Source organism: Homalodisca vitripennis, unplaced genomic scaffold, assembly GCF_021130785.1.
Source record: "Homalodisca vitripennis isolate AUS2020 unplaced genomic scaffold, UT_GWSS_2.1 ScUCBcl_399;HRSCAF=2300, whole genome shotgun sequence".
Lineage (NCBI taxonomy): Eukaryota > Metazoa > Arthropoda > Insecta > Hemiptera > Cicadellidae > Homalodisca > Homalodisca vitripennis.
This window is the reverse complement of record NW_025776516.1, coordinates 117,537-144,592: the sequence shown is the minus strand read 5'-3', so window position 1 is coordinate 144,592 and position 27,056 is coordinate 117,537. Positions and strand designations below refer to the sequence as shown.

At 34.0% G+C, this 27,056-nt stretch overlaps 1 long non-coding RNA gene across 1 annotated transcript; it reads left to right on the top strand.

Annotated features, from left to right (window-relative positions):
- Positions 1-2,877: 2,877 nt before the first annotated feature.
- LOC124370660 lies at positions 2,878-27,050 on the top strand. Its single transcript, XR_006923202.1, has 5 exons — positions 2,878-2,969; positions 23,810-23,905; positions 25,269-25,514; positions 26,251-26,320; positions 26,487-27,050. It is a non-coding gene; the product is annotated as an uncharacterized LOC124370660 (long non-coding RNA).
- The last annotated feature ends 6 nt before the right edge of the window (positions 27,051-27,056 follow it).

Here is a 27,056-nt window from a genome sequence, read left to right as displayed (position 1 = left end):
CGAGTTAATTTTTTTGCTTCCAAAAGAGCAAGCAGCGCGAAGCGCTGCGCAGCGGGCAGGCATCGTGCGTGATCCTTTTTTTTATTAAAAAATTTCTGATAAATTGCTATTACATATTACAATATAATGTAGGTAATGTATGTAAAATAATTTTAAAAACACATAATTACATGCTGGAAAGCAAAAAGTAAACCAATATAATCCGCCCAATACAAAATCTCCGTAAAAATCTGATAAAGGAATCTGTGTCATTCCTTTGGCCTGAATCAATTCAGTATATACGAAGATCACGCACGTTGCTTGGCCCGCTGCGCAGCGCTTCGCGCTGCTTGCTCTTTTAGAAAAAAAATTAACTCGAGTAGTTCCAAATTTGAAGCCCAGATCACGTCAGTGCCCCTGATCACTAATAGGTAATTCTCGCGGTTGCTCTGCTCCCTATAACTGCTTTCCAGCAAGAAATTCTAGTCCATTTCCTTTTCTAATTGACTATTGGAACATTATATTGTAATATGAGTTGCCTGCTCCCTATAACTGCTTTTCCGGCAAGAAATTCTAGTCATTTCCTTTTCTAATTGACTATTGGGACATTATATTGTAATATGAGAAAAATCGAGGTTGACCCATATATTGCTTAGAATTACCTGCACTTTTATTACATTACCGTTCAATACATTAATCTTACCAATGCATTATGTAATTAATAAAATATTCTACAAATTGTGTTTTTTATATTTCTAAGGCAGTGGTGTAAAAGTGACAGTCATTGCTGCCCTTTCGTTACGTCACGGTTGACGTCACCACTCATCGCCCGGCTGTCTAATCTACAGACGGTTAGCCGGCCATATAGCCACAGCGTAACTGTTTTGGACCATTCCAGGGTCATTGTTAGTCGCGTATGTACTGTTATTTTAGTAATACCGGTAGGCCTACATGTAGTTGTGGAATCAAATATTTAGTCTTGGTCAGACTAATAAGAAATTCATTTAGTCTTTCAGTAATAAGAAATTAATTTTTTCTTGAATATTTTTGATAAAAATAGTGATTTATTGTAGGCAACTGTAGACTATTGTAACGATGGATCGAGCTCAGACCTCAAGTGATTTGAGAGAACTAGTTGAGGAGGTCTCAGATAGTGAGTTTAGTGATTGGTCAGGTATAGACAATACATTAGATGACCCATCATTTTTGGATTCCTCGTCTGGCAGTGAGGACATTTATGAGTTTGGGGGGGACTTCGAAATCAGATGACTCGAGAGCTCCTCTCCGCTCTTCACAACCTTCAAGACCGGTCAATGAGGGCAACCATCTTCAAGCCATCCTGGACCTGCACAGCATGATGATGACACGCAGAATGATGACATGCAGCCTTCTGCCAGTCCTCAGCCAGAACATGGGCCATCGACATGGGTAAGGGTGTATGAGGAACAGCCTCTGGATGTGACCTCATTATTCAGTGTCAGACAGCCAGGCCCTAGAGATTGTCCTGTCGATCGCAAACCGATTGATTACTTCAATCTGTTTGTGTCGGAAAGGACAAAATAAATGTCATCACCAGGGCGACAAACACTTATGCCAAAAATAAGCGTGAACAAATGCAGAGGTCTGGTAAACTAAAGCAACATTCACGCATTCATTTTTGGCATAATGTAACATTAGAAGAAATGAAAAAGTTCTTGGCTTTGGTATTGTACATGGGGCTTACCCGACGCAAGCCTATGTCTGAGTATTGGTCTGCCAATCCAATCCAGTACATTCCTTGGGTAAGTCAGACCATGACTTGCCGCAGGTTCCAGGCGTTGCATGCAATGTTGCATCTGACATCCAAGAAAAACGGTGCCTAAAGGTCAGCCTGGCTATGACCCTTGGGGAAAGATCCGGCCTTTATTGGATGCAGTGAATAATGCTTTCAGGCGACATTACGTGCCATACCAGGACCTGAGTATAGATGAAAGTATGGTAGGGATGAAGAAGAATCGGTGTGCATACATCCAGTACATGCCGAACAAACGACATGCGAGGTTTGGAGTGAAGAAGTTCGAGCTTGTTGACTCCAAAACCATGTATGTCGTACATGTTGACATGTATTCTGGGAATGATGACCATCTGGCAGAGGGAAATGCTCCTTTCACACAGAAGGTTGTTATGAATCTGTTGGAACAGGGAGGATGTCTTGATAAAGGCTACCATGTCTTTACCAACAACTTCTACACGAAGTTGCCCCTAGCCCAGCGACTGTTGGATAACAACACTTTTTTGACAGGGACTGTGAACAAGAACTCAAAGGACCTGTCAAAATCTGTGCTGAGAACTGTGCTTGGTTCGCAAAAGTCTGTGTACTTCAGACGAGGCCCAGTTCTTCTTGTTGGTTACAAGCAGAAACCTACAAGAAAGCCGGTCTACCTGATTTCGACTGCGTACCATGCAGAGGACAGGGTTATCCGCAGTCGTAAAAGTGGTTTGGAGGCCATCAAACCTGTTCTTATAGATAAGTACAGCCAGCTGATGGGTGGAGTTGATTGTAAGGACAAATCCCTCTACCACAGGTCATGCACTCGAATTACTCGTCACTACTGGAAAAAAGTTATTTTTCAACCTCCTAGACATGTGTGTGTCGAATGCGTATGTTGTGTACGCACATCAGTGCATTCCTGATGCACCCATGGACAGGAAAAACTTTATCCTGGAGGTGATACAAAGCCTGGCTTCTGCCTCTGATCCTGAGCCCATTCGTGGTGCTGGCCCTGGAGGTGATGATCCTTCACATAAAGCGGAGCACCTACCATCAAATCGGTTGAGGGTCTGCGGTGTATGTGGGAAGCGTGCCAACCGTTGGTGCCCTGGCTGTAATGTTGGGGTCCACAAACTGTGTGAGCTACAAACTGAAACACTACTGGCGTCCCACATACTGTGGCAGGAAAAAGAAGCGAGCCGTATCACCAAGGTCTTCAAGCGAGTCTGACTAAAAATAAGTGAGTTTAATTTTTTTATACTGTTTTCTTATGGTCAATTCAACCTAATTCATCAATTTTCAGTGATGTAAATAAATATTAACATATTTTGTAAAACTGTGTCTTTTATTGTAAATTTGAATTTTTTTCAAGCTTTCCAGAAAGCTGCTGTACAGTTTACTTCATTCTGAGTAATAAAATATGCAATATAACATGTATTCAAGTAAAACTGTATTAGTAAAACACCCTATTTTCACAATTTATGCGCATCGCTGCTTTTTGTTATATTAGCGTTATTATAGTTTCATAAATTTGTATAATGCTTATGTTTTTCTGAAACTAGAATAAATTTGACACAAAATGGCTATCTCACTTTTATAGTTTTCTTACTATAACTTGGTTTACTAGGTATGGTCCCCCCCAAATTAAAAACAAAATGTAAATTTGGAATTTTATGGGAAAAAATTTTTAGTAACAATTTTTTTAAGGCCAACTTTAAATGCTAATATTATTATATGTTTAATTCTGAACACAAAAATATATACTTCTATATATATTACTTTTAGTTTATATTTTTAATGTTTTCACTTCTCCCACTCATTTTAGGGCGCCTCAGTGGAGTGAGAGAATAATACAGGGCGGATTAACCCTACTAGTGGCGGTCATTTTTTTCCTGTAGTGGCGGCATGTTTTAGAGCCTCGTGCAAGGGTTTAAAAAAATTTATTAAACAGACTAAGCATTACATTACAAGTAGAAATTCAGCTGTTTAGAGATTAGAGAGAGCACTAGTCACGATAACAGACTAATGAGTGACGTCAGTGATCACTCATCAGTGATTCATATAGGTGTGCTGAAATAAACCCTTAGAGTGATAGTCTGACTTTTTTAATTACTAACAATTTGTGCAAATTACATTTAGTGATAGGGATAACCGACGTTTTTATAACCGACTAACCAGTCAGTTATTTTTGTCGGTTAATCGGTTATTTTAGTCGAATGAATAACAGATTACTTTTTTAATTCAATCCAGATTGATTAATTCACTTAATTGTATACTTCACATTAATCAGATGAATAGTTCAATTGCCGCAATTTTATTTAGTAATATTATAGGTTTTATTCTTGTTTCAGAGTTTGCACTTTTAATATAATGAATTTTCCTATTTTATATTTAAAACAAAACTTTATATTCACAAAACACCTTGACCATAACGGCTACATAAAACCTTTTTATCTATATCTTATAAGAAAGTAAATATTTTATTTTTAATAAGGAAAATCTTCGATTTGGAGTTAAGTAGATCATGTTTCCAATAAGGCATAAATTAAATCAGAATTAAAACTGGTCTGCAATTATTGTTTTTCATATTTTTATTTCATGTAATTTTAACATTTTCAAATCAAATCACAACTAAGAGTACATTAGAAAGAAAACAAAATTGGTAACTTAAAAATAAAACATAAATAAAATATAATTTAATATACAGAGTATAATATAATAATAAATAAAATTAGTAAGTCTCAACCACAAAACCACTCATTATTTATATTAAAACATAATAAAGGAGGTTAATCCATCATTATTGAAATACTGGTTAGATCAGAAAATAAATATATACAAAAATTGACAATGTAAATAATACTGGCATGTTTCAAAAACAGTGCACTAGGTTTTCCTTTTTATTACATTTTCTATGGAACCTTACAAGAACAAAAGAAAACTAAAAAATTATAAATGAAAAAAATGAACGCACTGTATTCACTTAAAGTAACAATGACTAATTAAAAACATATAAAACACAACAAAATTCAATCGTGAACAAAATGGTTACAAGTGGTCTAAAATAAATGTTTTGAACATTTTTCATTTGCATTTTAAAATACCATTTTATCACCCGTCACCGTTCAATTACACAATGAAACAATAAGTTTAAACACCATAATCACGAATTCGTTACCGTGTCCGTCCACGTACTGATTATTTGATACAAATGGCGTCAGAGGGATGGATTGCGGAAAGGAGCTATTTCCTGTTAAGACAGGAACACAATGCTGACTATACAGTGGTTAAGAAATGTTTATTATCATATAATATCTAATAGGCTACAATGTAATTACCGCTTAAATGGCAATATTATAATTTATTTTAATTGTGAATCACAAAAAAACCTAAAGGTGATCGTTAAAGTACGAGACTGGTGTACTAAAATAATGTATTATAATAAACGACTAATTCAAGTATAGGACTAAGTTTGCACAATCACTTAACTTTGTAGAAAATTTAGTCTTAAGACTGATTTAACTAGTTGCAGCAAAAATAACCGACTAATCGGTTTAAATTAAAAATAACCAAACTAACCAGTATTTTCATTCAGTTATTCTATACCCACCACTAGTCACTAGCATTGATACATCGATGGTCACTAGTTGCATTTCACTTTTGAATTAGGGTGAAGTAGTGATAAAAGAAGTAAGTCAATTACGTGCTCTGGTAAATTCACTAAAATACAGTAACACCTAAAACAAGTAATACTAACAGTAGTAGTAATAACAGGAATTTCTTGGCCTCATTTCCAGCAACTAGCCTATATAATTTAAGTTAGGATGGAATTGTGACTAGGCCCTAATAAATGATATAAAGGAAGAGCCTTGATGACTAAAAAACTAATACAGGGTGTGGCCAAACCACCCGTACAGTACGTACAGCGGCCAAACCAAACGAGGTAGATTATTCGTAACAACTTAAACCCACCTATTTCCACCCCAAAGAATTTGGAGAGAAATTATTTTTGGAAATCTCTAAAACTCCCCAAAAGGGTAGTTTTTGGGGGGGGGTAGGGGGGGTGGTTTTTGGAAAAATTTTCAAATGTTAAAGGTACGTTGAGTTATACCTCATTTTAAAGGTATTTCTTCACTGATTATTTTGATGCAAAAAATTTTGAACCTTTCTTGCCGCTTATGTAGAGGGTACACCAAAAACAATAAAAAAATCAGGGGTTTTACACAATTGCGGTTTTACAATGTATGAGTGTAATTACTACTCTGGCACTATTTAGTTATTCAGAATTAAAATTCTACATCCACATCATGATTTAGAAAATCCTCTAGATTATAAAAATGGATTTTGTTGTAACCAATGCAATAAACTTACTCTTAAACACACCAGTTGAGGCAGTCCAAGCTGTTACATTAAGTTTATTAAAGAAAACAATGCTGTTCATCATGTGAGATGAACCTGTTTTGGCCAGCCTGTGCTGGGGTATATCAAGCTTATCACGATTTCTAGTATTATACGAATGCAAATCCTGTCTAAGTGTGAATGAGAGCGCAGATTAGTATTTACATGTAATAATAGATGGAAGATGTATAGGTTTATAATTAATTGTGAGAATTTTTAAAACTAATAAAAAGTGGTTTACAATGTTCTAAGAATTTCCAGCCCTACAGATTGTTCGTAAAACCCTCTTTTGTATTATCAAAATATCTTTAACGTGAAAAGAATGTCCCCAAAGTATTAATCCATAAGAAATATGAGACTGAAATAAACCAAAGTATGCTGTCCTCAAGTATTCAATAGAAACAAACATCTCTTAGTTTCCCAAAAAAAGATAACTTACTGGCGAGAGCCTACTGCATAAGTTATTAATGTGATGGGACCAGTTTTAGTTTAGAATCAATGTGAATACCGAGTAATTTTGCGGATTGGACCATTCTTGAGAGTTATTGGATAAGCTAAGAATAATATTTTGAGTTTTTTCTTGGTTACATAGCAACTTGTTTAGAGGAAAACCATTTCAAAGCTTAATTTTAGCTTTTTTCTTTCATTTTAGTGAGTAAATAAGGGAGGTTTTTATTACTCTTCCAAAAAGGGAAGTGTCGTCTGCGTAGGACTACTGAAACTAACATTCAAATTATTTGGTAGATCATTTATTATAATAGTAAAGAAAAAGGGGCCAAGTACTGAGCCTTGGGGGACACCCATTTTCACTGGTTTTACAGAAGCATTATTACCCCCAATTGAAACATATTATTGCTTTCTATTAGTTAAGTAAGACCTAATTAGATTAGATGATTCTTCTGAGACTCCATAAAATTTCAATTTCTCTATGATAATATTAAAGGGGACACAGTCAAATGCTTTACTTCAATCCATCATCGAAAGGGCTACTGATTCTTTATTTTTCAAATGCATTAAGAGAGTAATTAATTTACTACTTCCATGACGGCTTTTTTTATAGTTGGAGCGACCTTCCCGGAAACCAGATTGGGAATCAGGTGAAAGATTGAATCGTTCAAAGTAATGGGATAGCTGTTTATGCATTAGTGACTCTAATATTTTAGAAAATATTGGAACAATGGATATGGGTCGATAATTTTTGAGGCAATAGCCTATCGCCCTTCTATAAACTGGAACAATTTTTGGAGGTTTTAACCCTCTCCCGGTCGAATTACCGGGTCATTCCATGTCAATTCAAACCAGAGTCATTTCACCAAACACCTCAGATTTTTATGAAACTTGGTACATTTGTTCTATATATAGAGATTAATAACACCACCAAATTTTAAATTTTTATCTCACATACTTTTTTAGTTTATGGCACTTTAAAGTTTGGTCGTTTCTCAGTTTTCCGAGCATTGGATAGTGCCCAGTAAAACGTGTATTAGGATAGAAAAAAAATTCTCATTCACTTATTTGGCACCCAATCTTGGTGAAATTTTTAAGGTAGGTTTATATAAGTATAAGGAAGTTAAAAAAATATATAACATAACCCTAAGCTAAGCATAAAATATTATAAAAAAAATATTTTTTTGAACTTTTTACAATTTAAAAAAACGGGAACATGGCTCAGCGTAAAATTAAATATCTCAAAAAGGGAATGAGATAATCAAGAATTTTTTCCCCCCTAAATTATCTATATGAAATGGGCTTTAATTTAATAAAATAAAAGTTTTGTGTATTTTCTTCCTTCTATTTATTGATACCATTGAAAGTGACATTATATTACTTACGAGAGCAATGTGAAGTTCGCCTGGTTTCAATAAATGGGTATAGCTTGTTAAACAAGGATAAATTACATTTTTATGTTTGGAAATCATAATTCACCCTTTCACTGTACTTATTTTAAGGCTTTGAAAGTTAATGAACCATTAGCTTTTCAATTAATTTTATGCACTCTGGTGAGAATTGATATGTTCTTCCAGTCGAGGTGTGTGGAGGCTCAAACCACTGCAAGGATGTGTGGAATCGGCACATCACATATATCATCTCGTTTTGGCCAGTAAAATGAGGGGGATGGTCCTGCTGGATGAAGAAATTTTACTGTAGCGTCTCCATCTTCCTTGGCAACATTTGTTATTATCCCAAAGAACCAAAGATTGTCGTATTTACAAGCAATGTAGCGTGAGGGGTACAAATCTTCTTCTCTTACATTTAAGGCCAACCCTCTCCTTAAATTGTACGTTAGGCTAGGATGTTCATCAGTACTAATTCGCCTTGCTTCTAATGTTCCTGAAGAGTCCAAGGGTCTAAAGTTGTGAAAACTTCTCTGGTACCTGGAAGAGTATTAAGGTTTTCAAAACGTGTTTCAAGCTGTCGGCGAACATCATCTGCTGATTCTTTTGAAATGAAATGGAAATTTATTTTGGATATGTTTGATTTACAAAACTCGTAAAAGGTAGCTGCTGTTAGTATTTGATCTTGAAGAGGCCTTTGAAGACTTGCTTTTCTCGCCAACCTTTTAACAGTTCCCCCAATACCGTCACATTCAGTTTTGCCGTGGCTTGTAGCAAAGAAAGACCATTGGCCTTTAATTTTGAAGTCTTTTTCATGAAGTGAAAGGTTCATGAAGTTGTATTTGTTCTTGTACTGTCCGGCGCGCAAACCGTCACTGTAATAGTGAACATCCGTGACATTGGGATAATTCATTTTCCTTGACATACTCTAACAGGGTTTCTTGTATTTTATAAACCATACAAACATCATGATTTAAGTCATCGGAGATTACACAATGTGATGAGACTATTTTTTCCTCGTCAACACACATGTTAATAATTACTGGATTGAACAGTACAGGAGTCTGAGGTCCAATGATAACCCTGCACCTCATCTTGAATCACAAATGAGAAATTCTCACTAAAGTCCATTGATATAATGGCTTCGTTTGGCGCACAGTTTATCCTTTAAGCTTTTAAAATAGCTGGACTGGCTTTTTGCAATATAAGAATGAGGGATCAGTTTTTTCTATTTTTGTTGCCAACTCGTCAACAAATTCATCAATAGTTGAAGTTTGTGTTATCATCTGTGTTCCTGTCTGTAGCTACCCACTGTTAGAATTCTATTCTAGCATCTTCTTCGTAGTTTTCAAACTTTGCTTGTAAGAATGTTGTCAGATTGTCTTTTGAGGGACATGTTTCACATCGCCTTAACATGCAGTTTTGAGTTGGATTTTCACATAAAAGAAGATTTTGTAGATCTTTGTGACTCTCTTTCCAGTTGTGCTGCATGTATTAAGAGCAACACATTTTGATGAATAGTACACACACAAACAGAGTGTGTTCCACTAGCACCAGCCAGAACACACCATTTGGGACGAAGAGTACAAAACTTGGAGAACCCTATTTTTATGTCAGGATGTTCCCTTTTGAAGTTTGCAAATATTTCATTGAGGTTACTTAAAATTAATCTTTTCTTCTCATATTTTTTCTTTCCCAGGCTTACTACATCTTTCATACCTGGCAAAACTCTTGATTGCTCGTCGCTTTGATAAAAATTTGTGACCAACTCCACAACTTCAGGACTGAGTTTCTTTCCTCTTCTTGGTTCAGGTTCAGCCAAAAGTCCTTTTTCTTTGTACAATTTTTGTGCCTGTCTAGCAGAATAATCAGACACTTCAAAGGCATCTTTGATTTTTGTTCTCGACCAATTCAGTGATGCTGGAATCGTTAATAGTTGTATTTTCTTTTTTGATGAAAGTTTATTTACTTCACTTTTTATATTCTCAACAAGCAGGTCCATTTCATCTGCTTTTTGTTCAGCTGTTTTTTGCAATTTAGGTATTTTTTGGTGGCAACTGAACATCTAAAACTGTTTCAATTTTCTTTTTTACATTTTGATGCAGTTTTTCTAATTTATTTTGTGCATAACCAATTTTGGAGTTTTCATTCAACGCATGTAATTTAAGAGGTGAACAACCAATATCCGTTAAAGAGGAATTTAGAGAATCAATAGCCTCTTCTTTTTTGTAACTGAGTTTCAGTTTCAGTCGGCAGTGTAAAAAGATCATCATCATGTGATTCTTCTTCACAGTCATTTGGAGTAGAGAATATATTTTTAGAGCAATTGGTGCACAACTTTTCCCCTGGTTTTACCTTTAAACCTTTTGTGATACAGGCCTGACTTTGCTGAATACTTACAACTCTTAAGCCATTTTTAATGGGTTTCTTATGTTTTTTAAAAGGATCACAACAGACTTTTTGGAGGAATTCGTACTTGGTCAAAAATAAACTCTTATGATGCAAACAAATGTTAATTATTTCCTTATCATCTAATTCACTTCTTATTTTAATCAAGTTGAGATTTTCTTCAGACAAATCACTAACATTTTCTAGCCCTTTTTTTGTAACATAAGTTAATTTGTGGCATTCTGTCAGTTTTAATAGCCCTATACTACACTTATTGTCCATTTCTAATTGATTTAAAAGCAGGTTAAATTTCTCTTCTTTACAAATGCATCATAAAACAACGAAAATTTCAAAAATTAAGTTCAAAAATTTGATCTATACAAGTATATGGAATATCATTAATCTTTGTATTAATATTATGTTTTTTAAAGATTGGCACCTTAGTTAAAACTCAATTCAACACTCAGACACACACACTAACACAATATCATAAATCCAAAGAAAGGTAAACACCACTTTATAACCACCACAGCTTATAACACTGTTACCTCTTGGGACACTAGTAACAGACTGGCTCATAACTGTCAGATACACTGCCTAGAAAAGCAGCCTGTCATGACATGAAAACCTCGTGTTGCAACTTGCCCAGATTAGGAGGTAGAATATCTGCCTGTTTATTTCTGTAGTCTAATCTATTTAAACATGAATGTTGACATTGAACTTAGGTACAGTACTGTGTTAAACTAAGCTTCTATATAAATATTATAATAATTATAATGTTTATATAGAACATTATAATTATTAAAATGTTAAATTAAAATTATTAAAAATTTTATTTAATTTTCATTAACAATCTGTAGCCATTGAGACTGGTACAACCTCGCTTTGATTGTAATTAATATATTGTAACTTGCAATGGCCTTAGTTAATAGAAGGAAGAAAATACACAAAACTTTTATTTTATTAAATTAAAGCCCACTTCATATAGATAATTTAGGGGGGAAAAAATTCTTGATTATCTCATTCCCTTTTTGAGATATTTAATTTTACGCTGAGCCATGTTCCCGTTTTTTTAAATTGTAAAAAGTTCAAAAAATATTTTTTTTATAATATTTTATGCTTAGCTTAGGGTTATGTTATATATATTTTTTTTTAACTTCCTTATACTTATATAAACCTACCTTGAAAATTTCACCAAGATTGGGTGCCAAATAAGTGAATGAGAATTTTTTTTTCTATCCTAATACACGTTTTACTGGGCACTATCCAATGCTCGGAAAACTGAGAAACGACCAAACTTTAAAGTGCCATAACTAAAAAAGTATGTGAGATAAAAATTTAAAATTTGGTGGTGTTATTAATCTCTATATATAGAACAAATGTACCAAGTTTCATAAAAATCTGAGGTGTTTGGTGAAAAAATTATTTTTTTCTGGTTGAATTGATGTCGAATGACCCTACCGCGAAGCGCTTTTGGCGCTACTGGGCTGAATTAAATCGGCCGCTCTGCCGCGAGGGCACACTTATTCGCGTTTTTACTACGTTAAGAACTTTATTTTAATAAAACTATTATTTATTGTACATCGTTACAAAGATGATTAAATCCTCTATAATAACGTTGTATTTATTTTAAAAAATATCAACCTTATGAGGTAAATTAAAATCAAACAAAAAGTCAAACTTACATGAAAAATCTTGTTTTAATCGTTGTATAAATTATTATATATAAAGGGTTATAAATATAAAAATTAAGATAACACTAAGACTTTGTCTAGACCAGACAGGCGGGACCCGAGTGGCGGTACCAGAGGCGCGAGGCAATGGTGGGGACACGGGTCGCGGTGCCGTCGGCGCGAGGCAGCGCCGGATCACGTGGCGAGTCATCAGTGTCCCTATCTTCTTGGTTAGAATGGTGAATTTCCTCATCACTAAATACATCGCTATTCATGGAACTTTCATCGTCACTGAAACCATCACCTTCATCATCCACTTCATTGTCAAAAATGTGATCAATTTCGCTATCACGCAAACATCTTGAACCTGCCATTTATGAAGTACAGAACCAAGTGTAAAGACTGCGAAAACAATTAACGAAATGATTTCAGTAAATGAGTGGTTATAAAAAGTCCCAAATAGTTCATCAAATTATGTAAAATAGCAGCACAAGTCAGAAAGAATTGTACTACTAAACAACAAGATCACTGTCAATGAAGTAATGAATGAATCGTTTCAAATTATTAATCCTAGATAGCGTCCCTAGTCATAAAAACTATGAATAAACAAGGCAAACAATGATACTGCCAATAGATATTTCCAGTATTAGTTCCCCAAACAATCGTAAGACAGCAGCACAAAGCAGAGGGCGTTGATAAAGCAGTTGGAGGCGTTTGGACTTTAGCGCCAGGCGCCCTGCCGAGGCGTTTGCCCGGGGAGAGGGTTAAGCAACTCAGGAAAGTAACCAAACTCGAAACATTTGCTAAGAATAAATGCTAATGGTTCTTTGATAATATAAATAGTTTTTTTTACTCAAAAATTTGAAATCCAATATAAATCCGTACTTTTGGAGTTGGAGAAATTTAATACAACATTTACTACCTGGTCCACAGTAACGGTTTGCCAATTAAAAATGTTAGGAGGGACTGGATTATTTCTTAGAAGGTCAGAGAATAAAACGTTAGTGGATGGGATGCTGTTTGAAAGTTCAGAGACAGAATTTAGGAAAAAGTTGTTCAATTCTGTTGGTTCGAGTGTAACTGTGTGTTGTGTACTGGAATTACTTTCTTGCTTGATGATATCCCAGGCGGCTTTACATTTATTAGGGTCTTTTTCTATATATATCTTTCACATGCTCGTCTCTTGGCATGCTTTAAATTATTTCTATAATTTCCTTTACATTGACGGTAGGTCCTATAAGCTAATTCCCAACCCTCTGAGCTACTGTTTCTTAAACTTTTATAAATATTGTATAAATTAAGCATATAATTTCTCTCTTGTGCTAAACTCTGGTTGTACCATTGCACTTTTTTAATTTTATCTTTACTTTTTTTACTAATAGGTGGAGAACAGAAATGCCAAAGATTTATATAGCATTTTAAAAAGTTGTTGCATAGTTCTTCTACTGTTATTTTATCACAGTTAAATTCATCAACCATTTCCCAATTTTCAGTTTTTAAAAGATCAATAAATAAATTAATTTCATTTTCTGACTGCTTGCGCACCAAATTTTTATTGCCTGCATTAATATTTGAAGATTTATGGCGATATTTATTAGAATATACCTCTAGCACATGAGAGTTATGGTCAGCAAAACATCCTTGAAAAGACTTATTGTATACAAATTCTCTGTAAAATTAACTAAGATATTGTATATGTAAGATGTACAGTGTGTGGGAACCTGAACAGTACATTTTAAATTTAGTGACTTAAGTAAGTTGGAAAAGGTTATAGCTTTATGAACCCGTAATAAAACCATTTCAATACTAAAATCTCCTGAAACAGTTATCAGTGTATCAATACTTGATACGTGTTTTATTGCCTGTTCAAATTTTTTGAAAAAATTTATCAATATTACCTTGAGGTGATCTGTACAAACTAACAATAACAATATTTTGTTCCACCAATTTTATACAGCAAATTTCACAATCTACTTCACTGCTAAATTCTTCAAACTGTACTACTTTATATTTAATGTTTGGTCTGATAAAAATCCCTGTACCCCCATTTTTTTATTACTCCTACAGTAAAAGCTAGCTGACACAAATTCCTGTGGTGTGTACAGACCTACCTCATCAGAAAGCAACCAGTGTTCAGAAATACAAATAATATCAATATTTTCAATGTTGCAAAATTGTTCTAATTCTAAAAGTTTATTTCTAATGCTTTGTATATTGAGTTGAAGGATTTTTAAAGGTTTTTTTACAGTTGTGTTGTCTATTATTCTAAAAAAACTGGTGTCATTAACATTAAGGTTACATTTGTTGGAGTTTAAATTTTGTATAAGTGATTTTTGTTGTGTTACATATAGTTGAACATTAGTATTATTTTTAGAGCAATCATGCAAAGACAAACTTTCCTCCTGGACACTATTTTCTTGGGTAGCACTTTCGATAACATAATGAACATTTTCACACTGCACAACACTGTTTGCACACCCAGAGAGGGCAGCAGGTGATTGGAGCTCAACACTGGTAGTGGAGGTGTAGGTGTCAGATCTTGTTGACTGGTCCTCCTGCAGAGTTTCTTGTACTGCTATGCTGTCCTCTTGTGGTTGGAGTTGAGCAGCTGCTATCAAGTCCCTTAGTAGCCTAACAAATTCATTGTGAGAGTCCACTCCAGAGCTTCCGTCTTGCTGTTTGATCATAGGACACTACGTACACTTTTGCTCCTGTGGCTTTCTGAAACTTAGTTATATTTTATACAAAGTGATGTGGCTGGATTAAGTCTCTAACACAGCCCACTGCAGAGCACATCAATATTTTTAAGTTCTTGGGTTGAAAGTCCAAATCTAGTTGACAGAAAGCTTCATTATAGTCTTCCTTAGTTGGTTTGCCCCAGTACACCTCCTTAGTCACCAAGCTGTACACAGATGGGCCATTGTTGATTTTCTGGTGTGCTAAGTTTTTGTAGATGAGGTCATATTCACATGGGCGGCTAAATCTGTCATGAAATTTAACCGCCACACCTGCCGACATATGGAAGTCACAGGACACAGTATGTGCCAAGTCAACTGTTGTATTATTCTTGTATTGTTCAAAGATATTACTCATATTGTCTTCAACAACAGTAATAGCAGTCTCAAGAACAGAAGATCCACTAGCAGATACATCTTTTGTAGTAAGAACTGTTTTCTTCAAATGACCTTTATTGGTATGTAGCAATTTAAAGACCAATTCCGCTATTCTGCCTTTTCCTTTTTTGTTAAAGTGGATACTATCAGAAGCATAAAAGATGTTTGGGAAGAAGATGAAGAGGGAGAAGTTTTAGATTTGGGAGTTTCGCTACTATTTCTTCAATTTTTGAATTAACTGTGGAAATTTTGAGGTCAAGGTTTGGCTGGTCATATCTCATGGGTATTGTGCTTAGAATTAGATTAGTATGTTGTGTATTATTTATCAACTTGTCAATACCGTCAGTGAGCCTCTTTATGCTTGTGTTCTGGATATTGTTTGTACCAGCAATGATCAGAAGGTGGTCGTTGTGTGTAAGTTTTCCTGCCAGCTGCTCTACATCCTCAGTGACTTCATCATGTTTTGCTCCAGGTCTTACAAAGGAGCAAACGTTCACTTTTCCATTACTCCTAAACGTGGCCTCATCACACCACAGAATGTTACGGTGAAAGTTTTGATTTTGTTGTAGTTTTTCTCGAGCCCACTAACAAAAGTAAATTCTATGAAGGTAATCATCTCCATGGAGTTCTTGATGTAATGACATCCTATATGGGTGCATTTTATGATCGTGAACGATTCTTAAAACAGATCTTTGACTCATACCAGAATCAAGAGCTACTCTTCGTGTAGAATCATGCGGATTCATTTCAAAGGCTGCCAAAACTTCTTTACGAAAAAGGTTCTAGCGAGTTCCTTTCCTTTGTTGTGGTCAGGTTGAACATGACCTGTTTCACGAACTCGACTAGCAAGTCTTTGAAAAACGTTCCTGGAGTGATGTTCGCGGTCTGGGTAACGTTGGGCATAAAGAAGAGCGGCAGCTGAGTAATTTTGGAAACATTCCCCTAACACTTTAAGCATCTGGAATGCCTCCTCATTTGAGAACAGCATTTTAGAACAAACAAAACTTACAGTACGTTCTTTAAAAAAAATTAAATTAATATCCACCTCATACCACGTGGTCACAAGAACAACTGAATAGGGAGACGATAATAACAGAGATTAGATAAGAGACTAAGGAATTGGTTCCAAAGTTCTTCCAGGGGCAACTCGTGTATTTGGGATTGTTAAAACATGAACACCACGGTTAGATTGCTTTTGAAACATGTTACACTGATAGAAATCCTGATGTGTTTTTTACTACATTATTTAAAAAAACAAAATTAAACTTAAAAGTACAACTTGTTTTCCATTTGTTTCATTAGATTTTGATATTAATACAAACTAACTTGGTAAAATTATTAAAAAAATCTATTTTTGTACTACAGTTTTGAAACCATTGGAGATAGAGACAAACTTTAAATGTAGAAAATGTTTATTTTTTAAAGACCTTTCTAATTATGTACAACACAACCTAGGTTGCTATTTGATTTTTTTTAGATTGGGGCTGTTAAGTATTTCAAAATTCTATGTATTTTTAAAATGTGTAAATTTTGGGGTAGGGTGGCATTTGATGATATTTTTCGATAAGCCATCTCACCATTATTTTTCAATAAAAATATCATCTCTCTACATTTGTGTAGGTAGTTGCAATAAATTTACCCACAAACCCTTAATTTTGTTATTGTTTTGGTGTACCCTGTACGTAAGCGGCAAGATAGGTTCAAAATTTTTGCATCAAAATAATCAGTGAAGAAATACCTTTAAAATGAGGTATAACTCAACGTACCTTTACATTTGAAAATTTTCCAAAAACCACCCCTACCCCCCAAAAACTACCCTTTTGGGGAGTTTTAGAGATTTCAAAATAATTTCTCCAAATTCTTTGGGGTGGAATTAGGTGGGTTTAAGTTGTTACGAATAATCTGCCTCACCCTGTATATTCAGTATATTATACATTTAAAATAATTTATCAGGCTATAATGATGCAATACATTTAAAATAATTTATCAGGCTATAATGATGCAATACATTTAAAATAATTTATCAGGCTATAATGATGCAATACATTTAAAATAATTTATCAGGCTATAATGATGCAAATTGTTTAAAACATTACATTTGAATAGTCTTGTTTAGGGAACTTGGACTAGATTTACTATGTCCATTATATCTAAGATTATACATCTAAATTGAAGAAATATGAGGATTCTCGTGAAAATGTAAATATATTACAGAAAATTTGAAATTTAAGTATATTTATTATATGTAGATATCCCGGGTTGATATACTGAATGTGTTGTTTGGAAATATATTACTATCCCAACAATAGATTACTATCAGCATAAACCTTAACTCTTTCAATCCCAAACATTTTTTGCAAAATATCTTAAAAAATTCTCGTTGATTATCTGCTGTAAATCTCAGGGGTAGAGTACAATAAGCGGGGCCCAGTTTTTTTTATATTGATTAGTACAATTATTGATACTATAATGCGCTTTTATAAATCATATCAATGTATCTATACCCATTGTCACAATCATAATTTAAATTTAAATAACTAATACAACGCACATAGTGAGAATCTTATAAATAATAAATGAGCTTCAACGATCAAACAAACTATTAGAACTGGAAATAAGAAAAAACTCATAAATAATAATGTAATGATAACAACATAAAAAACATTTATAACAGGAAATACGAAATATGCATAATTATTTATATGTTTTCTCCTGCATAGCAATGATAAACCGTTTTTGAGAAGTTGTTGAAGCATCTTCTCTGTAACAACAACAAAAAACAATGTAGGCTAAAAATGTACTTACAAAACTATGTACTCAACTTAGTTAAAATCATAATGCTGCTATTTAGGCCCTGTTAAATAAATATCATTTTAAATTATTGAATATTGTGACGTTTTACATGACAAACGTTTTTGTATTTTAAGAGGTTGATACCTGTTAATTACAGCTCTGTTTAATGGTTAATACTCAACAATCTAAAGAACACATTTCTTGGAGAACACTACAAAACAGGAATAAGTTCTAAATAATAGGTTAAAACTAAACATTTAATTTTTGGAAAAATCTCATCGTATAGGCGTATTCCGTTGATTTCAAAATGACGATTTGACACTGGGTGTGGTGGCTCCTTGATCTTGCACATTATATTTCCATGATGAAGTGTTTGGATATCTGGCCTTGATGGCCAAAAGAATCTTTGACCGACTCTAGCCATGAAGGAGACCGCTATGTCTTGCTCCGATTTCTTTTCAACGATCCCTGTAAAATACTTAACTTGTAATGTACAATTGTTACAAAAATTTGCCTTGTAATATTAATATAGGCATGTAATTTTTTTAGAAGTTCTGAATTCCTGTAACCTCTTGAGTCTAGGTATCAATCATCAATTAAGTAAGTAATTTATTTAAAATATTAAACACTATTTAAAATAAACAATCATTACCTGGATACCATTGGCTGTCATATATCACTGCAACCCATGACCCCACTGCTATCTCTTCATCACCATTTGGTAGTATAGTAGGTGTACAAATTTCCTCATCATCAGATTCATTCGAAGAATAGACATCCTCATAGCGTAGGCGGGGCTGCCTTGAGAGGTCTTCTTCCGCTTTGGAAATATTGTATTTTTTCATTAATGATTTTGCAGTCCGTGCAACAAGTATACTTGTAGAGTCATACGGCATAAAGTAATGGCATTGCCGAATTTCAGGAATTGACTTTATGTCTGACCATTTTTTTCTCCATTTCATGTGCATGATGTTGTACATCTTCTTCAGACACAAAGAAAAATATGTGTCCCTTTTATTTCTTCTTTGGCGCATTCATAAAACTCATAAGGATTTGAGATTATTCTTTTTCTTGACCTGATTTTGATCCATACTCTGTGCTTTATGGCTCCTCCTATCGCATCAACAGAGCCTTTTCCATGTGAAGTTGCGAAAAACAACCAGTCAAAATCAATTTTAAAATCATTCATTTTGCAGTGAACACAATAGTGAAGCTGTGTATTTGTTTTTAAATTGAGACGAGGGACCATCAGAGAAGATTGAGAGTTTTTCTACATTAGGGAACCTCTTTAGAATGTCTTCAACTAGTTTATACAGAAAAACTTTAATGCTCAGTTTTTGATGTGATAGGTCATCACTCACAATGGTGTATGAAGTTGTTGCAGTACCAGTCCAAACACAAGCTGTAAATAAGGTTACTTGTTGATGAGACCAATGTGCAGACTGGATCTCATCCTGTGAAATAAGAGAAAAGTTTTCTGCAAAATCAATCTGCAGAATTCCTAACTTAGGATCATTTTCGAGTTTCCTTGTTTCAAATTCTTCTGATTGCACATTTTTAACATAGCAATGAACTCTAAATGTAGGCAATTGTTTTTTTTATTTCACATAACAGTACCAAACAGTAACAGTACCATTAAGTTTATTTCCTTAACAGTACCGCTGTGCTCAACTTGTTTCGGCCTATTTTCAATGTCTATCCATTGTTTCCAGACTATTTTTTTCCCTTCATCATAATCATCACATGTTAACACATGTTCAAGTTCATTTTCAGCCACACTTTTACACTGGGCACAAGTTCCTAACATACAGTTTTCTTGGTTTAAGCTGCAAACCAGTTTTCTCAATAATTCTTTACCATTTGGTACAAGATCCTTGTTGAGTATTTTATTGCTATGTAAAGATTCTAACAGATAGTTAAAATTTCCATGATATTTACACATACATACTGTATGTGGTGTATCACTAACTAAAAGGACATATTTAGGTCGCAGTTCATAAAATGTGGTCTTTGTCACTTGATGCATGCCTGTTTCTTTAATGAACTGTTGGTAGGCTTCTTTGACGGACATGACAAGAAACCTTTTTTGTACAGTAATTCTTTTATTTGTTACAGTATCCTTTATTGACTTTGTATCCCTTTTTCCAGGAGCTTGGTAGCTTATATCATCTCTAGTAAAAAAATCTTTGACAGTTTGCTTTACAGCATCGGAAAGTTTACTTTTACATTACATTTATGAGGGTTTTTTGTCGATATCAAATTTGGGTATTCTAAAATCAGTTTTCTGACTACAGCGCGCTTCTTGGAGGGACTCTCTGGTAACATTTTCTTAATCCTTTTCACAGCCTTTCCTAAGCTCTGAGGTCTTTTATATGAGCCAAGTTCTGAAGAGTCTACATTAGGACAATTTGAGTCTTCACCCAATTTAGCTAACCTTTTCCGCTCTCTTTGTTTTCGTTTCCTTAAAGTTTCTGATTTTCTTTTATTTTCTAAGATATCTGGCCTACCTTTAAGAAGATCTCTCTCCTTAGCTCTTATGGCTGTAATACGCTGCCTCTCCTTTTCCCGGTGTGCAGCAAGTCGCTGAGGATCCAATCGTAACTTTTCAAAATATCTTTTCTTTTTTCTTTGTTTTCCATTTTCTGAAAAGATAAATACATATTAATGGTTTAACTCTAGGTTAAAACGATTTAGGGCCATAAGGCTCTTGTTGAAATTTGGCTGTAAAACATTTAAACAGACATTTAATGCGACTTTTGGAACCACAATACAAATGTCCCGTACGGAACTACTGTTTCATATAAAAATACTGAGTTTTATAGACTATTGATTGTACAAGTGTATTGATGACTTCACTTACCTAACTTTTGGAGGGTTCGATGAATTTGTCTTCGTTAGTTTTCTCAGGAAGTTAACTTTTCCAACTTTTTGGTTCCGTACGGGACACCAGTGATCACTTTTGAAGTTGATATATCTGTAACAGCTCTGAACTCACAAACAAGTAAACTCAGGTTGACAGTGTTTGTTTTTGAGGTTATGTTGATGTAAAAAACCAAACAGATGAGATTTTGACAAAAATAAAGAAGAAAATCAGGTGTGCAAAATGAGGACTTTTAAAGGCATTGTACACAGTACCAGCTAGTCCAACTTTGATAGTACTAAAAAAACTAAATTAACAAGAAAATTTTTAATTTAACCTTTTGATTTTGTTAATTTAGAATGTTTAAATGCCTTTTCTAACAAAATATTATAATATAATATAATTTTATTTTTTTGCACTTGGGCTCATTATTTCTGGAATGGCTGTCTAGTAAACCGTACTTCTCTTCTGCACAAATACAGAGATGATCTGCAAGCAGGTCAGCTGATTTGCCACTTTTTAAACTTCGTTTCACGGTCCTCCACGAGCTTTCAACTGTCTGTTATTATCTATAAAATAAAATACGTTTATTTTAGAAAAAAGTGTTTATTGTTGATACAAGTTAGTTATTGTTCAAAATCAGTATCGGTTAGTTATATCGAAAGTTATAATTAAGTAATATCGTTTGTCAATATCAATATAAAAAACCAGGTCCGCTTATCGTACCCTACCCAATCTCAGCAGTTCTTTGCCCAGTAAACGTTTACGAATCCCTCTTTTCATAAATAATGGAAAATACTAGAAAAGTGTTAAGGATTGAGTGATAAACTCTTTATTATGACAGAGGAGGTTGTAAAAAGAATAGTAAGATTTTAAAAATTGTAAAAGCTAATAAGAAATATTTGAAGAAGAGTAAGTAAATCCTTCAATGGGAATTCCTTATTCAACATACATTTAGAACTAAAATAGGTACTGGTATTTAAAAAAAAAATAATGACTTGCATATGACATAACAGTAATGTTATTTTGTTCGTGAAGCAATAAAAATGTACTTTAAACTAACTACCAGACTGTCTTGTCAACCCAAGAGTCAACACCATACCTGAGAGCCTACCAAAGGCCTACTATACTACTCAAGAGGGATTTTCTCCCTTTAGGAAAAATTTAGTTTTGCTATTAGTGTTGCTTATTAAACACTTTCTCTTTGGAAAATCAATAAATAATGGGAATTGGGTCTTTTAAACTAGTACCTTTGGCCTGTTTTTCAAGCCTATGGAAAAAAGCCTATGAAAAGTATGTACAAAAATTATTTTTAAATATTTAATTTTTTTTTTTTATTTAGCATGAAATGTGGTGTATGCAGAATTTCTCCAGGCAAATTATTGAATCATATCCTGGTGATTATTCTAAATTACACAATAATAACTGCTGAAAATATTTATTCTTGCATTACTTTAACCCTTTGAACCCCAGGTGACGAAATATCGTCGCCGAGAAGATATGCGAAGATCCCCGCGGCGACGATGTATCGTCGCCAATGAAGTTGCGAGAATCCCCGGGCGACGTAATATCGTCGCCATGGATATGCGTTTAATACATATTTATTTGAAATCGTAAAATACTTATTTTATGAGTATTAATACATATTTATATGTATTTTATTAAAATACAAAATCGTAAGTACCAACAATTTTGACTATTTATTTATTTTAGGTAATATCAGTGATTTTTGTGTTGTACGCCTAGAGGTTTTTACAAGTCGCATACTTTTATATAAAAATTTAAAAAAAGTTTATTTTTAGAGATATCAATATAATTTTTTTTGTACATACACAAAACTAAATTTAGAAAATAAAATGTGGGTGCCCATGGTAAAAATATTTCTTATTTTTTAATTAAAAAATCTTAAAATCAATTTTTTTGCCTAAAAATCTATATACATATATTTTAAAATTATTTTAATGCTGTTAAACATTTTTTTATACTTCAGACTAATCTTTTTCTGTGTATAAAATTTCATTCTGGACATTTTGGTGTGTAATACAAGGACAATGGCATAAAAAATAGCAAAAGTATTAATTTTTTACAAACAGTATGCAAAACAGCTGTTTCTGCTCCGGGGATTCTCGGTAGTTCTTAGGTCAAATGATTTTGGTACGTTTTTTTCCACCATCAATATTTTGGTCTGGGGTTCAAAGGGTTAAAAATAAAACTTGCCTCAAACATTTTTTTTACAGAGTTATTTATGAGAGATAGACTATATGTCAAAAATGGTAAGCGCTTATTTGATCTCTTTATTTAAATGTTTTGTTAAAAATGAACAAGCACTCCAAATTATATTTATTTATCAATAAATAAGTAAACTACATGGGATTTTTTGATAAATTTATACATTTTTCAAGAATTAAAGTGTATTTAGAATTACTGGTTAAAATAAAATTAAATAGGGTTAACATTAAGTAAAAACAACAAAAAACACTCATGTAAAATAAATATAAAAATGTTAAGAATAATAGTTCTGAGGAAGTAATGAAGTCAAACAATGATGCGATTTTACCCTTCAATAAGCTGCATAGACAGTTCTTGTTTACAGCTGATTTAAATATAGCAAGTAAATGCCACCGATTATACTTATATAATACTTTAGCTATAAAGTTTGGTTCGCAATTTTATTAGAAAGATTGATTCATTGTGATCATTATGGTAATGCACAAGTATAAATGTTAAGTTTTTATATTTTAAAACAGTTAATTTGTAAATGTCTGTTAATATGGACATTGGATTTTATGCAGATATAGTGGATGTCCATGTATACGGACATTAGGATCAAAAGAGTAAATTATTACTCTTACTGTTAAGGTTAAATATTGATTATTCAAATACATCCAAATATTTGCTCAAGTTATTGTCTAGAATACTATACTTTAGTTGAGTTGAGCGTCCACTTGAGTTGAGTTTCTTCAAGATGTTTACTTCCTGCATCGCCTTCTAAATCAAAGCATCGATTCCTCTGGTTTTAGCTGTATCAACGGGGTTGGATTCCACCTGGCACCCGATCAAGAAACTTCTCTTTGCAGTCAAGCTATCCAGTGATTCCATTGGCCAATACCACAATGGTATGTATTCAGGAGCAGTGGCAGATTTCACTTTATAGGGCTCATAGACCATAAAAAATGTGTGTCTCCACTTTCCTTTCTACCCCTAAAAACTTTTTGCACCTGGAAGATTTTATAATCTCCTGTACTTTATGAGTTTTCTATCTCGACAAATATCTGAACTCGGGTAGCTTGAAAATTCCTACCTATAAATAACTCTGAGGAGAATCAGCCTCCTGTAAGTCTATGGCAATTAAAACTCCCAGTCACGTGAGGTTTCCAACCTCTGTAGAGAAGAATTTAAAACCATTTAAAATGTGTGCTTACTGATAAGTGTAATGGGAAATATTACAAAGGGAAATGCAATCATATTGTTGAAACATTTTTAAAATGCTAGTTTAAACTACCTTCAAAACTTTGGTTGATAGCTGGGCCAAGTCCAACTGTATGTTACTTAAGACACTGATGTACATTAAAAGAATTCTGGAACATGTCTAATATATCTTCGGGGCACTTTCAACGATGTTATTAGAGAAGTTTTGCCAAAAATGTAAGAAAAATTAATACATCTTAAACTTAAATTTATTTACTTTGCTATGTACTAATAATTATTTTCTCATTGTTTGTATTATTAAAAATTAATGTATTTTCTATTAAAGGCTAAACATGTAGTAACTGTATTGTTCATAAGAAATACAATTTTCATAAAAATCACAAATAATTTAGATTACCATGTAAATAATTTTTCTGTTTTGTTAAGTTTCTAATGTCCAGTGCTTTGTGACAGCTGGAAGGTCACCAGTCTGTGTGTATTTGCACACCTGAATGTGTTGTGGTTGCTGGGTTGGTCATGATATAAGTTTCTAATGTCCAGTGCTTTGTGACAGCTGGAAGGTCACCAGTCTGCGTGTATTCGCACACCTGAAAGTGTTGTGGTTGCTGGGTTCGTCATGATATAAGTTTCTAATGCCAGTGCTTTGTGACAGCTGGAAGGTCACCAGTCTGCATGTATTCGCACACCTGAATGTGTTGTGGTTGCTGGGTTCGTCATGATATAAGTTTCTAATGTCCAGTGCTTTGTAACAGCTGGAAGGTCACCAGTCAGCGTGTATTCGCACACCTGAATGTGTTGTGGTTGCTGGGTTGGTCATGATATAAGTTTCTAATGTCCAGTGCTTTGTGACAGCTGGAAGGTCACCAGTCTGCGTGTATTCACACACCTGAACGTGTTGTGGTTGCTGGGTTCATCATGATATAAGTTTCTAATGCCAGTGCTTTGTGACAGCTGGAAGGTCACCAGTCAGCGTGTATTCGCACACCTGAACGTGTTGTGGTTGCTGGGTTCGTCATGATATAAGTTTCTAATGCCAGTGCTTTGTGACAGCTGGAAGGTCACCAGTCTGCGTGTATTCGCACACCTGAACGTGTTGTGGTTGCTGGGTTCGTCAGTGTATGCTGTGATACTCGTGGTACATCGCTCGACACAACCTAAGGCTGAGAACGGTTGTTGGCGCAAGAATGAGATCACCATCGTCTCACTTATCACCACGTTATTTCTGGCCTTTTTCGAAGTTCTTGGCATCATTGAACAATATCATCCTAGAAAGAAACTGTGTATGCCGTTAGCCAGGTAGCTTGTTCAGTCTTACCAATACAAAAACAGTCAATACTATGCTAATGTGTAATGGGATAAACATAACACAACTTTAGCTATGATTCAATTATTCAAATTCCTTAATGACAACACTTTCAGACATTTTTAGTGTCAATTACTTCGTACAGTTAAGTATGTGTACGGATAAAAGAATATAAACAAGGTGTAATATTTTTGTGTAATGTAGTGGATGACTTGAGGAAACTTTTTTTTAATGTAGAAAGCATGTTCAAATAGCTAGCTGCCTCTTAGTGGTAAGTCCTTGTTGTCATCCATGAGGATTTGTGTAGTCTTACTCCAATGTAAGAAGGATTATTTTCTGTCGGGGTAGTTATGGGTGGTTTAGCCTAGGGAGCTCTAAGTTAGCCACTTCCTGAGAGACTTGCTTTATGTCCAATGACGCAACAGTCTTATTTGAAGCTGAGTGCAGACATAATACAGCTTGAAAGGTCACTGAGAAAGAGTATAGACAATATAGGATCTAAGAATGATCCTTGAGGTATGCCTATAACATTATAGTGGTTTTGATCTTAACAACCAGTATGATTCTACTGACTCATTATTGATTTCATAACGTTTGGTTCTACCCTCCAGTAGGTATTATAGGTTTTTTATATGTTATGCAATGCCTAGAATATCAAATTTTTGCAGTATCTACGTCACAGTCCGAGCAGTCAAATCTAATGAAAATAATAATTTGCTTTGATTTCAGAATTATGGCTTTAAATTGATTGAACATTTACACTTTGATTTTTGCTTCGTTCTCAAAAATAAATGAGATGGTAAGTTCAATTAATTGATTGGTATTTGTTGTTATTTAATTCACTTCTTAACCAAAATCTAATGTATGTTAACGTATTTATAAGTAAGTAAGTGTACACAGATCAAAATTACTGATTGTTTGAGATATGTTGAAACTTATCTAAAAGTTTACTGTGTTTATTTCAGAGCAACACACTTCAAGCTCTCAGACCAAAGAATGACTCTTTTACAACATCTCAGCCTCCCTCAGCAGCTTACCAAGTCGGAGCTAAGTTTCCAAAATCCCTCTCCATATCAGAACCATATACTTATGAATGGAATTCAACTTTGTCAGCTGAAAAATTTATGAATTGTAGGAATATAACTGTTCCTTGTTCTTCAACAACAGCAATTACCATGATGACTGTACTCATGTCTGTTTGGGCTACAAATAGTACATTTACTCCATTGTCTTCTAATGATGGACATTCTTTCAGTAGTGTTTCAACTCTTCCTTCAACACCATTATACAATTCAAGCTCTCAGAATCTGACCACTTCTTCACAGTTGACTGGGCTTGATGATACAACATCTACTAATCTGGGAATGTACTCAAGTCTAGATCCGTATTCAACAACAGATTTTGAAGTAGAATTTGATAGTGACCAAATTAATGATTTCAAAGATTCTGATGAATTTCTTAGTGTTGACAGTAGTTTTACAGACTCTACAGTCAGTGAAAGTGTTCAAGAGTCAGGTGAAACTGCAGTAAACACA